This window comes from Lissotriton helveticus (assembly GCF_964261635.1).
Source record: "Lissotriton helveticus chromosome 1_1 unlocalized genomic scaffold, aLisHel1.1 SUPER_1_unloc_42, whole genome shotgun sequence".
Taxonomy (NCBI): domain Eukaryota; kingdom Metazoa; phylum Chordata; class Amphibia; order Caudata; family Salamandridae; genus Lissotriton; species Lissotriton helveticus.
This window is the reverse complement of record NW_027611684.1, coordinates 363207-376859: the sequence shown is the minus strand read 5'-3', so window position 1 is coordinate 376859 and position 13653 is coordinate 363207. Positions and strand designations below refer to the sequence as shown.

Here is a 13653-nt window from a genome sequence, read left to right as displayed (position 1 = left end):
CAGTCTTTTTTGGTGCCCCGCCCCAGTTTCCTCCTTCTCCATGAATTGCTTCACTGCCACTAAAGAACAATGCACCTCATCTCTCTATAGCACCTTTCTGACAAACATTTCATTTTTTTATAGCTCTACTCATAGTTTACTCGCACTCAGTTCTGTGATCTGCATGGTACACGTTCTTTGTAGCAGGCACATTAACCCTCTGCACACTGTGTGGGTGAAAGGGGAGTGAAGTGTCACATGAGTGCAGGATGAGTAGTGTGCCTGTGTGACTGCAGAGTGAGGTATAGGGTGAACAGCGCAAGTGCATTGTGAGTGCAGAGTAATCACTGTGAGTGCAGGGTGACCAGGTGAATGGTGTGAGTGCATGGTGATCAGTGTTAGTGCATTGTGATCGCTTTGAGTGCAGGGTGAGAGTGATAATGTGTGAGTGCATGGTGATCAGTGTGAGTGCATGGTGATCAGTGTGAGTGCATGGTGATTACTGTGAGTGCAGGGTGAGCGGGTGAATGGTGTGAGTGCATGGTGATCGCTGTGAGTGCATGGTGATCGCTGTGAGTGCATGGTGATCGCTGTGAGTGCATGGTGATCGCTGTGAGTGCATGGTGATCGCTGTGAGTGCATGGTGATCGCTGTGAGTGCATGGTGATCGCTGTGAGTGCATGGTGATTGGTGTGAGTGCATTGTGATTACAGTGAGTGCAGGGTGAGTGGTGTGAGTACATGGTGATCAGTGTGAGTGCATTGTAATCGCTGTGAGTGCAGGGTGAGCAGGTGAATGGTGTGAGTGCATGGTGATCAGTGTGAGTGCATGGTGATCAGTGTGAGTGCATGGTGATCAGTGTGAGTGCATGGTGATCAGTGTGAGTGCATGGTGATCAGTGTGAGTGCATGGTGATCAGTGTGAGTGCATGGTGATCAGTGTGAGTGCAGGGTGATCAGTGTGAGTGCAGGGTGATTACTGTGAGTGCAGGGTGATTACTGTGAGTGCAGGGTGATTACTGTGAGTGCAGGGTGATTACTGTGAGTGCAGGGTGATTACTGTGAGTGCAGGGTGATCAGTGTGAGTGCAGGGTGATCAGTGTGAGTGCAGGGTGATCAGTGTGAGTGCAGGGTGATTACTGTGAGTGCAGGGTGATTACTGTGAGTGCAGGGTGATTGGTGTGAGTGCATGGTGATCAGTGTGAGTGCAGGGTGAGCGTGAAAGTGAAGGGAGAGAATGAGGAGCGAGTTGTCTGAATGCAGGGTGCATTTCCAGACACTTGAAATAGCTCAGCATGTTATTGACGGCGGCGTAGGGTTTAAGATCTAAGTTAAACTATTGCGGCATTAATCGGGGATCGAGGGTGGAGGAAATAAATAATGTGCTGATCCTACAACAAACTTACAGTCCTATGGTTAGGGTTACCAGCAGATTATTTTGATGGCCCAGTCGGAACAAAAATAAGCAGTCACCTAAAGCTGTATTTTCAGCACTTATCTGTGCATACTTCGAACAGCAAATATAAATAGAAAGCACTTTTAAGTGTGTTCTAGGGCTGCCTCAATGATCCATGACTGACTGTAGGAAGGTGGCTACCTGACTATGGTTACCCCAGATTTTTTGCCTGTGTTTAGCTGTTTTTTTTTACTTAGTTGACCTGGTTCCCTGCTAATCAGGGCCCCAGGCCATCTGCTCTCTCTGTAAAATGGATTCCATGTACCCTAGGTACATACCACAATTGGAAATGGACTCCTTGTCAGCCCCTGTATAATGCACTATAGTTGCCCAGGGCATAGGGGCCACCAAGGCCTACCAGGGGCTGCAGCATATCTTTTGCCACCCCTGGCTGGTTCTTAAATTGACACAACTGGCTGATCACTCAGCTGGGGTAAGGTGGTGTAATCACCCCTTGCTTAGATATAGTATACCTATATCTAAACCTATATCTGGACACATATTAACCTGTGAGCCACTCCTATGGAAGGCCTCATCAATCCTGGAGGCAGAGTGCATGGTTTCATGTGAGATGGAGCTCTAGCATGAGCTGAGCCTGTCTGCAGCTGTCGGGAACAACTCCCTAAGCTGTTTCAGGATAATGCCATACCATATACTCTTAAGTGCCTTATAATCCTCGCGGTTATATAGCATCTTTGGTTTGGCTTTATCAAAACATGTCGTGTAAGGTGTCATACGATTTGGAATACTATCCCCTCGCCAGTTCTGGCGACGGGGATAGCATTCCACCCCTCTAGAGGGGTAAGACATGTTACTTTACTTAAATGCGGTTAATTTCAAAAAGGGCCTTAGATCCACAAAATGGATGCCTCTGCCACAGACACGGGTCTGGACCCCTGCAGCTGACCGAAACTCCGCCAAATGGGGCCTGGACAAAGGGTTTCCTGTCGCAGGGGGGTTTTACCACCCTCCAGACAGGAGATAGTGGATTGTAGCAGGGAGGTCTGAAAGAAACCAGACACTGCTTGGGGCGCACAAGGCTGCCCCTTGCATAATCCGGCCAAACCGGTTCTGGGGCACTCCAGCCCTCGTGCCAGGGCGGCCTGGATCAAAGGAAAGGGGTGTATCCACCCCCTTCCTGGGTCCCACCCATAGGAGGGGACCTAGCAGGTAATCACGCCCCCCAGATTCGAATAAGAGTGGGAGCAGTGCCAATGCACTTTAGATTTCCTGACGAAACATAAGAAACGAAACTCTGGACCCTTGGACCTCCTACTCAACGTGGAAGCCCGAAGAATCTCCCTTGTGGTCAAGGAGTGACCACCCTGTGTAAACCGGCACCATCCAGCCCTCGATGTCTACTTTGTCGCAGTTCCCGCCGGAACTCGAGCGACTGAGATCGACGAGATCAAGCTTGCCTGCCTTCCTACAGCCCGATCCGCAGTCCCTGCAGAGCTGAGACCCGTGGAGGCGACCGGAAGCGCGGGGCACGCCATCTTGAATTGACCACGAGATGCTGACCGTGCAGCCCACGAGTGACCCTCGAAGCTGTACACTGGGGTTTGAGAAGCCCCGACCCTGAGCCACTCTTGCAACGAAGTTCAGCCCTCCACACTCGACGAGTGCTGCGTGGGGCCCTTCTGCTCCATTTGGCTCAACGCGTTGGCCCGGTCACTTGCCAGCCGGCTAGTGGTCCCTGTGCCGACAAAACTACGAATATGACTTGTGAATCTGGTTGCTCCAGATCTACACCCGCTCCCCTGAAAAGGAGCCCCCACTCTGACCTTCCTGGTTTGAGTGAGAAGCAATCTCCCGGTTCCGCGTGGATTGCTTTTGCCAAGTGTTGTTTGCTCCAATCCTGAAGCCGACAGCGCCGACGGCGAGAGCCTGCGTGGGACAGATCGTGATCCGCTCCTGGACGTCGCAGATGCCCCCGAGCCCACGTGACAGCGGAGAGAAGCTCCTCGACGACCACCTGATTGCGCCCGACATTGCCTGGTTCCGTCCTGGTTCCACCCTGGTCACTGCTGAGTGACCCAGACTCTGTCCCCTCTGCTTTCAGGTACTTTTCGACTTGAGTCCACCCTTGGACTCCACCGGACAATTCTCTTTCACCCCGCCTGCAGCCCTTTCAGCTTCAAGCACCAAGAGCCTGCGTGACGAAACCCGACTCAACTTCGACCCTGTGCACCCGCTTCCTGTGGGTGAGGTAACTTTGCTCCGCCGGTGTTCCCACACTGGTACACATCTCTAGGGTCTGTGTCTTAAGTTTTGTTCCTCTAGGTTCAGCGGAAGTGTCCTTAAACTTTAACTTTACAACTTTTACGCACCATTGGTTAACATTGGTGCACGCGTGCGCTTTCCGCACTGCACCCGAATCCCGTGGGCCATTCCCGACTTCAGCATTGCTTGTCCCGACTGCTCCCAGCGATTCCCTAGGCCCTAGGCCTAACCACTGTTCGATTGGTATCTCTTATACCACTTGTTTAGTATATGGTTTGAGTGGCCCCCGCCCTCATCCATAATCGTGCAACTTTGTATGTTTAAACAGTGCTTTTGATTTAACGCTTGTGCCCCTTTATTCATAAAGAATACTGGGGATTGTTTTTAGTAATAAACACATATATTTTTATAATATATACTTGTGTGGTGTCCTTTCATTTGATATTACAGGATTGTATGTGGTAAAACAGCTCGCTTAACACGACCTCTTAAGTTAAGCCTTTAGGCTGCTTAGTCCATGCTACCCCTAGGATAGCTTGTCTAATAAGGTTGACTTACAACCAGACACCATAAGGGATTGTTTGGTCTGATAATCGGTGGTTCCAGAATTGGAAACATCACCTATCAGGCCAACTTCTCACATTGACAAAGAGAAAAAAGACAGAAAAGTCACATAACGAATACATACATACTTTTGTATTTAAAAGTCTATTTAGTGTCGAGGAGGTCTTTGCAGGCTCTTTAAACAAAACAGGCAGGCATTTTTCTTTTGGCAGCCATACTTTATATTCCTTTTCATTAAATGCATTCTCACACAACAGTTGTAATTGTAAAATACAAATGTAAGGAACAGGCAGACCTTGACCGTGAGACTGATAATAGATTATCTTTCTTTTAGAGAGTTCCTTAAAACATTGTTAATTTGAACAGCTGTGATGAGGCCGCCGAATTTTAATTAGCTTTACGCCTGGACATCTTTTCACTGGGGGTAACATCGCGCTTTGTAAATAGATTTCATTACTTGATATAAACCTAAGTATCTCTGTATTGGACCAAACAAATCACATGAATTGTTAAATTGCCCACTGAAAAGGCCCTTGCACGACCTTCAGCCTAAACTACAGAGATCTCAAATGTGCCCGTTACGAACAGCCACCCAAAGAGTGAATGCACCCAGACACAAGGAGGTGAGTGGCAACTCAGTGCGGAATTAAGACAGATGTTGCTCGAAAAGTAACTACGGAAACGAATACTCGTGGAAAATATGCACAAGTGGCATGAAATTAAACAAGTAGAATGTCCACAGTGATGCCAGTGCCAATCTGGAATTCCTTAAGGGTTCTTGAGCACATTGTGCCGACAGAAATCTTCCTTTCAGTGATAAAGTTTGACACAAATGTGAGTCCGCTATGGACATGTGTAATGCCACTTTAAATTTCTATTGGTGCTGAGCAGGAGCAAAGCCCACCACACTTGAGAGCTGCAAGAAATGTGCGTATGGTGCATATCAGATGTTTGCAAACAGAGAAAGGTGTTAGGATCATTAATAATAGTACTTGGCGCTGTGGGATCAGTTTGCCAAACATCCGGAGATATTACTGGGCGTCTCAGTTGGCTCCTATCAACCACGTAATTTATGGATCCCCGGCTGACCCGGGCTATGTGATGGACCGTGGTCAGGTGCCGGGGGGAGAGTACACCTGTGTCTTGTATGCGAAGCGTGGCCGGTTTTCATTGAAGGGGCCCACTTTGTGCTCCACGAGATTGTGGCATGAGGCCAATAGTGCTCTTAGATGGGCTGGGCGTTTGACATTGTCTACGCCATTGTGGAGTTCTGAGAGGTTAGGGATGCTTTGGAAATCGAAAGGCTTCGATCGCTGGGGCTTGATCGGAATATCGCAGATTCGTGACATGTGGGGCAAAGATAGGGTTCTGACATTCGAGGAGTTGCAGGCCAAGTATCGATTGAATGACGCCGAGCGGTTCCATTACCTCCAGATCCGCCACGCCTTGAATGCAGCTATTTCTGGCGACGAGGTGCTACCGGTGGCATCCCCTCTGGAGGATCGCATTCTTGATGGCCTTCTGCCCACCAAGGCGATCTCTCTTACATATTGCAAATTGATCAATCACTCAGAGGACCCCTTCGTGCGCCTACGCGACCAATGGGTCGCTGACGGCCTTGTTCTGGACGATGAGGACTGGAGGGAGGCGGTAGCATCCCCCAAGGAAGTGGCAGTCCCCATGCGGCTCCGTTTGGTTCAACTTAGAATTTTGCATCGATCTTACATCACGGGCCTGGGACTGTTTCATTCTCCTTAAATCATATTGTAATGTATAGAAATCTGTGTCGATATATTGCAACTGTGGTTACCCTATGCACTCCGGTCGTTGTTTAAGTGTGTATTTGTTTTCATTTAAATAAAAAGATTAAAAAATTAAAAAATAGTACTTGGCGCTTATGTGATGTATACAATCAGATTGCAGTAAGATAGCCTGGTAGGTGAAGGCACCTGGCCTAGGGTCAAGACTATGGCAGGATAGCTCCATTGATTTAGGCGATTGATGCTTAGAGCACGTGTCTATATTAGCAAGGGGTAAATCATGACAAAAAGAAATTGTTTGCTATAAGGCACGGTGAATAATTTGTAGTGCTTCTTTCAATCCCCCTTGTTTACAAGTATCACTGCAGTCTTAAATTTCAATCAAGTGGGGCCGCCAGGATTGAAGCTGGCGACCAGGAAGGGCACTGCATGGCGTCTCTTTGTATCCAAATACCACGGTATTTCACAGCAGGAAGAGGTTGTGGTGCAGCGGAGAGAGCTGCCGACTCGGGAGCTGGGGATTTTCGGCGTTGGCGCAACATCCTGTGATTGTGGGCAAACCACTTAATGTACCGGTGCCCTTAGACAGCGACTGGCCACCCTCGCGGGTAATAAGCCTCGCTGTATAAATCTACAAACTTTAAATAGCCTTTGGAGGGCTACAAGGCCAACATGACACAAAAATGGTATCCAGATATTAACAAGTACTACAATGTAAAGAAAAAAGACAGTGGTAACACTTTCTAGGATTTAAATCGGTGACATATCAAGAATGCATGATGCGACAAAATATTTACAAAAGGCACAATATGTGATCCGGGTATATGATTTATTTTTGCTCGAGCACCTTCTTTGAAAATAATAAATATGTAACTTGAAATAAGGTTCTTTTTATCATGGATTTCCTCATGCGCAGCATTTAGTTAATGTCAGTTTTTCCTGTAGGCATCAACACGGATCGGGCGTAGATCGGCACAGGAATTTTTTTTATCTGTTTAACCACTTGCGTGCGTCGGATGGCCGCCGGCCGTCCAACGTCACGGTGGGCGTGTGCGGAGGATGGCCGGGGGCTCTCCGAACCACGCCCACGCCATAAATCACCCGCACCGCGGCAACATTTTCACCACGGTCAAGGGGTTAAATATTTGTTGACACGTTCTTAGTCTTACTGTGTGTTTTGCTTACAAACTGAATCCCCAAAATCATGCACATCTTGCAAATATTCTTTTGACAGAATTTACTGTACCATAATCTTTCATATGTTGCCATGCGTCAGAGACTGGGGAAGAGTGAGGGGCTGGGAGATAAAGTCTGATGTACAGAGTGTCAGAGACAGGAACTGGGAGATCACGTCTGAGGCTCAGTGTGTCAGAGACAGCTGTAACCAGTTTGCAAAGTCATGTTAAATATGCAAATGGTCTTTAAAGACATGTGAAAAACTTGGGTGTGCCGGAGATGACTCCAGACACCGCCCAGCCGAGCCCCCAGCAACTCGAGTTGCTCTACAGCAGCTGGGCTGAGACACACGACGAGGGAGGAGGGGGACTAAAGCCCTTGGGCCTGGGCAGAAGTATGACTGTGAAGGCGCGACCCCCTTTGTGTCGCTCCACGCCCCCCCCCTGGGGGTCGCGCACCACAGTTTGAAGACCCCTGCACTAGGGTCATGTTCGCGTAATACAAAACTATAAACATAAATAAATATACATTTTTATATGAATTCCTCAGAGTTCTGAGCTGTTTTAGGTATGGTGACGGTGCTAGCCTCCATCGTCTCTCTGCAAATCGGAGTCTGCTTCTTTCTTCATTTTGGTGACCGTTCTACCACGGTTGTGTTAATTTGTTTTTGGTCCTTTTTTGTTGTTGGGGAGGTGGGGGCTACCGTCTCCATTTTGTCATTCATAGTTCTGTTGTAGTGTTCCATGAGTTTTTGAACATCGGAAATGCTTCCCTGGGGTTGAAGTTTTCTTTGGCATAGATCATACAGATCATCTCTATTCTTATTTCTAGTATCCCTGGCCCACCGTCTAGGTCTAACCTCTTATCTCGTTGCCTTTGCTTCAGGAGCTGAGATGTGGAATGAGATGCTGGGATGATCTGACCAATCGCATGCCGTTATGCATAGTGCTTCTGCTGTGGAGATAAAGGTAGTGATGTTCCTTTGCCATGTGTTCGACCTGTGCATGTTTGTTTGTTTTTTTACAGAGTTTTATATGTCGCGAACTTTACCCAGATCGGGTATCAGAGCGCTTTACATAGCACCAGTTGCATTACATGAGGACCCATTTTTTTATTTTTCATTTTTATTAGGGACCGGGAGATTAAGTGATTTGCCTAGAATCACAGTATGTTCAGCTGCATGGCCAAGACTCGAACCCAGTTCCCCAGATTCAAGGTCGACCGCCCTAGCAGTAGGCCAACTTCTCTCCCCTGATTGCACCAGATTATGGTCTTTGAAAAAAGATTTAGTGCAGTCACATGTGAGTCCTCAATTTAGGTTGAAGTCACCTAGAAAGATTGTTTTCGGGTGACTTAAGGTCTGTACTGTGATTGTTAATTGCTCATGAGGGCCTGGTTGTCTCCAGGAGGGTGGTAGATAATGTGTAATTTGGTCAGGGAATAAATCCCCCTAACCCCGGAGGACTTCAACTTACAGGAGGATATCTTCTCCATTTGGAATCGTTTGATTTGTAAGGCTGATCTGTGAATGCATGCAACCCGCACGCCCCCAACTTGGTTTTACTGTGTGGTCCATTCTAATGATGTTGTAGTTAGGTGGAACTAAGTTATCTAATAGTGGTGTGGAAGCGTTATTTAATCGGGTCACTGGTAGGATTGTTGTGTCTAGCAGGGATGTGGAATTCCTATAGGCCGACGCCCAGGGCATATTGTTTGAGGCCAAGGGCAACACGTTTTCATTTGTGTTTTGTCCTTGGGACAAGTAGGCCCAACTCCCTGCAGCACAAACCCGTTGGCTGCCAGTTTGCAGTACCACATTATAGATCAGGGAAGGGTACGGTCTGCAGTTAAGGTAATATTTTTGTCCATATATTAATGCTGTTCAAGCTTGTATTTATGGTTTATTAATTGAAAGCATTTATTATTAGGTTGAGAGTAAATGTTGTAAGCTCCGACTGCACTACTGACCGTGGTTCCACTACAGAAACATCTACACACGTTTTCAAAGTTTGGCAATATGAGGCTATGTATAATGTTCCCAGAATGCTCTTATTTGATGCAAATATTTGCAGAAAATCGAAAGCAAGATTGATGATTCTGTTTTCAAAATAAAATGTTCATAAATGAATGAAAGCAAAAAAAAATTGCTTTAAAAAAATCGCTAAACCACTATAACATTTCACATACCATTTCTTTGCAGCTGCAGCATCATTCCGTAACGTGTTGATGCACACTAGTATTTCCCAATACTATTCATTATGGAAAATCAGTGTAACCAGTTTCCGTAAGATTATGGGAAACAAAAATAAACGAGCATCGGCAAAGCCAGTAGGTCTGAAATTGGTGGTCAGCTTTTTAGTTTTATCAATGTGCGAATTGTTTTGGCATGGTTTTTGTAAAACCTTATTGGTGAGAGAATTGCCAGGCCCTTACCATTAAACAAACATTGGCAAAAGCAACATGTGTTTTTGGTCTCAAATAGCATATTCTGCACAGTAGTTACTGGCATTGAGCAAAACTACTGTGTGTCCATATGCTCCTTGTGAAAGCAGTCACTCACAGTAAAGCCAGCCGATACAGAGAGAGAGACAACATTTTAATAAACGCAATACGTCATGGTCAACGCCAGACTAAATTAGAGAACCAATTAATAAAGAAAGTCTAAAAAGTGCACCCAGGGTATATGTCCTTGCATTAAGTGCAGCTATACCGCTTTCGTGAATTCTCAAGAATTTACAGATGTAGGACAAAAAATAGTACTCCTAAAAAATATTTATGAATTGCATTTTGGCATGAGCAAATATGCATGTGCATCTTTGCTCATGTGAACATCTGAGTGTTTGCAAGTTAACTTTCCCTCCAACCACTCTTTTTCCCAACTCTGGAAGAAGGTTTACGGCTGTCATAGTAAGGAGTAAATTTCCAACATTTCTCAGTATGAGTAAATTTCCAACATTTCTCAGTATGGGAAAAGATCAGAGAAGAGTTGTTGAAAACCCTTAAAGTATGTAAGTTAGTAGGTTTGCACGGGCTCAAAATGTCATTCTAACCCTAGAACTATGGCTTACTACTACCTTCAGCCCCAGTATGTAGATCTGCGGAAACGTGGCAACATAAGCGGACCGCAAATATTCAAACACTAGTATGGTATGAGCCCCTGGCATAATCAGAGAGGCTATATCAGAGCTCCTATATAAGGAGTTTGCGGCCATAATTTGTCGCCACACCACATGGCACTAAAGGGACAAGTAGATTTCTGGAGCATCCTGCCCCTTGGAAATGTAGATATTTTATTAAATTCCACACCCCTGGTCTAGATTATGTGACAGGATGGGGTCGGCTATGTCTTTGGCATATTTAGCTGCTGATTGCTGTTGTGCGGTAAGCTTTTCAGTGTCTTTTTAGGCTCTCTTTTTCTGTCTTGATTACCTGGGTTGAATGTGATCTGTCTTACTTTTGAGAGGTTTATAGTAGAAGCTATGATGATTCATTGCTCCAAAGACGTATTTATAGCTATTGTGTATATTTTATAAGTTGTTTCTGTGTGGTGAGGGTATGGTATGTAAGATTGGCAAAGGTCATCAATGTCCACCTTTAACATTTGGTTTGTTGTCCTGTTAAGGCGTATAGTTTTTTGGCAAAGGCATAGAGATCCATCTAGGTGTGCTTGTTACTACGTGTTTGTAGGGGGTTGGAGTTCTATGCGGTCTCCTAGTTTCCTGAGCCGTAGTAAGTCAACTGCCAGCTTAAGGTTGGCAATGATATTCCAAAATTCTTGTCTTATCTTTTCTATTGTTTGTGGTGCTGGGAAGGGGAGACTCTTTTGAGGGTGTGAGTGCTTGTTCTTTGAGATATTGCTTGTCTGGTTTGGTGAGTTGTGCGAAGAGGTATACCGCACAGTGAGTGGGAGGAAGTTTTGATCAGACACTTGAATAGCTAACTGATTATTACTGATGTGCACAAAACTGTTAATCAGAATTTCCATCTTTAGACCTCCTCAATCTAGTGTTCCAGTGTTCCCAAGCTTTCTATCTCGAGAATGCCTAGAGCCCTCTCATCCCTCGCCCAAAATGAACTCAGACTCTGGATTAGCTAATAAATGTTATTCCTTTGTTCCAGTTTGCATTATTTAACAATCTCTGGTTTTAAATCCACAGGTTATTGAAGACTGGGCGTAGAAGACAAAATGGTGATCAGTATAATTGAAAACTATTAAAGGACTGATGGTAAAGAAATAAAGTTGCTTCAGAGCTCCAACAAGAGGAAAGTATCTAGGAAAAAGATGTGGTGAGGAACTTGGATTAGAGTAAAATAAAGAATGTGAAAGCAGTTTCTATAAATAGATTTCCTGCTGCTCTAATGGTATATGAAGAATACCCTGGAGATGTTAACCCAGGGCAGGAAGACCATCTGTCTCAACCAGAGAGGACAAGCATCAGTCTAAAGCTCTATCCGATCCAAGAGAAGATCATACAGACAGAACTAGGGGGACTTGAAGAGTTTTTAACAGACCTCAGCAAAATGGAACACTTGAGCACCATATCCAGTGAATAGTCTTTAAATCAAAAACAAATATCTGTTCATCAATTATACAGTGTTTGTGGAAAAGTAAATTTTGCCATGTTCTGTGTCCCTACGTGTCCCCATCTTATGTTATGTGTGCATGATTAATATGCATATGTATTCCCCATGTGTGAGTAAAGACGCAATTACAGTTGTGTCCATCTCTAGTATGCCAGTTTCCAGTTCTCGTGAAAGCTACGAGTATTAGGCCTATGTAAAGTTACGTTGCCACGTTTCTCAGTGTGCACGTTATTTCATTGTAAAGTCCCCGTTTCTAGGCCTCAAAAGGGCCCGGACACCAGATTCAGCTCCTGTCTCCTGAGCCCTCGCTGAGGAGCGATACAGCCCCCACCTGTATCCTCGACCCTTCACTTACTTCCTGCCTCACAGTGCCCGGCTCTGCCTGGCTCTGCCCACGAGTCTGCCAAGAGTATGTTATGATTCTAGTTATCAGTCCAGCCCTCCTTCTCTGCATTCCTAAGCTACTGAATCGCATCAATAGTTTCCGTCATTGTCTAGCCTTTACGTCTCCCTGTAAGAGAAATACTGCATTTAATGGTCATTTAATATTCTTCAACGCACTACATGTAGAATAATGCATGCTCCAGTCTTAGAGTCTGTTAGCCTTTACCCCGATAACTTTTGGATTCTATCAACATGTTCTCTAAACATCAGATACTAGATAGGGTTTAGGTACATGTCGCCCTGACTCTCCAGACTTCAGTCTCTGCTCCTAGCGCAGAGTTCATAGCCCCCAGCTTCTCCTAGTAACATGTCATTGTCAGTTTGCGCGCATCATTAGGTTAGAGGTCCCGGCTCCTTGGGTAGCCCCCTCCATGTTTCCGCCCCATTTATGACATACTCTGTTACGTTTACATCACATGTCTATGTATACGCCCTGTTACACCCACTTTCACCCTTATCTTTCGCGACTGCTATTGACCACACCCACTGCTCCGCCTACTGTATTCACTGTAATGCAACTGTTTTAGTATATATGCTTGTGTACTGTTATTAAATGTGACGCCGATTCCTTTTCCCTAGCGCGCTCATTCCCTGTCCCCCCTGCAGGGCCCTGCCATCCTATTCCTGTGCAGGTTGTCCTGTTCCTGTCCTTTATGCTGTATTAAACCTGCAAACTCCTACTACCTCGAATCTTGACTCTTATTTATTGAGCTATCTGTTATTCATATGTCCAGTCAAACCTAGATCCGGTATTATTTATTTATATACCACATAATGGCGCCCGAACAGGGACTTGCCCTTTCCCCACGCGCCGGTGAAGCCACGTATGCCCCCTGACCCTCTGCAGCCGTGACGGAACCATACCGTGCACGTGCAGATATTTCTGCTTCAAGTATCCCTCAGGCCCACGGAGGAGACGGAGGTGGCGGTCCAGCATCCAGACGAGGCGGTGGAGGAACGCGGCGAGTCCCGACCAGAGCCCAAGCCGAGAGTCCAAGGTCCGAGGTATCCGGAGGCCCACCCGTAACTGAAGTCCGAAGTTCGTCCGTCCGGCGTCGAAGCAGTCCAGTCCAGTCCGAGGCCTTCCGTTCTTGCTGCCCGGTGAGTACCGTTGCTGGGGTAGTATCTAGACAGGGTCAATCTAATTGACTCTGGTCCGTGGGTTTTGGTGGTACACAGACCCAAAACGAAGTATCCACTTCGGTGGATGCGGGTCCTGACGTGTCTCTTTATGAGACCGGTAAGTTTCGTACTGTTTCAGCAGTGCATCTAATTTCTGTTCTAGTCCGTTCTGTTCTCGAGAAGATGCATGTATTCTGTTTTCAGTATTCCAGGTAGTATTCTGTTCAAACTGTTATTTTAAATGTTCTTCATGTATTTTAATGTCGTGGTATGAAAGTGGTGTAATTATCGTGTTCATTGTGTATTGTATTGTGTCTAGATTACAGTTCAGTCATGCCCTTATTTT

The 13653-nt window shown here is 45.9% G+C and overlaps 1 long non-coding RNA gene across 1 annotated transcript in view; it reads left to right on the top strand.

The window, feature by feature from the left end:
- LOC144806057 (uncharacterized) overlaps positions 1-11783 on the top strand; it is a 131785-nt gene extending 120002 nt beyond the window's left edge. The window contains exons 3-4 of the long non-coding RNA XR_013605676.1: positions 8043-8125; positions 11315-11783. This is a non-coding gene — a long non-coding RNA (uncharacterized LOC144806057). The remainder of the gene's footprint in view (positions 1-8042; positions 8126-11314) is intronic.
- Positions 11784-13653: the final 1870 nt, after the last annotated feature.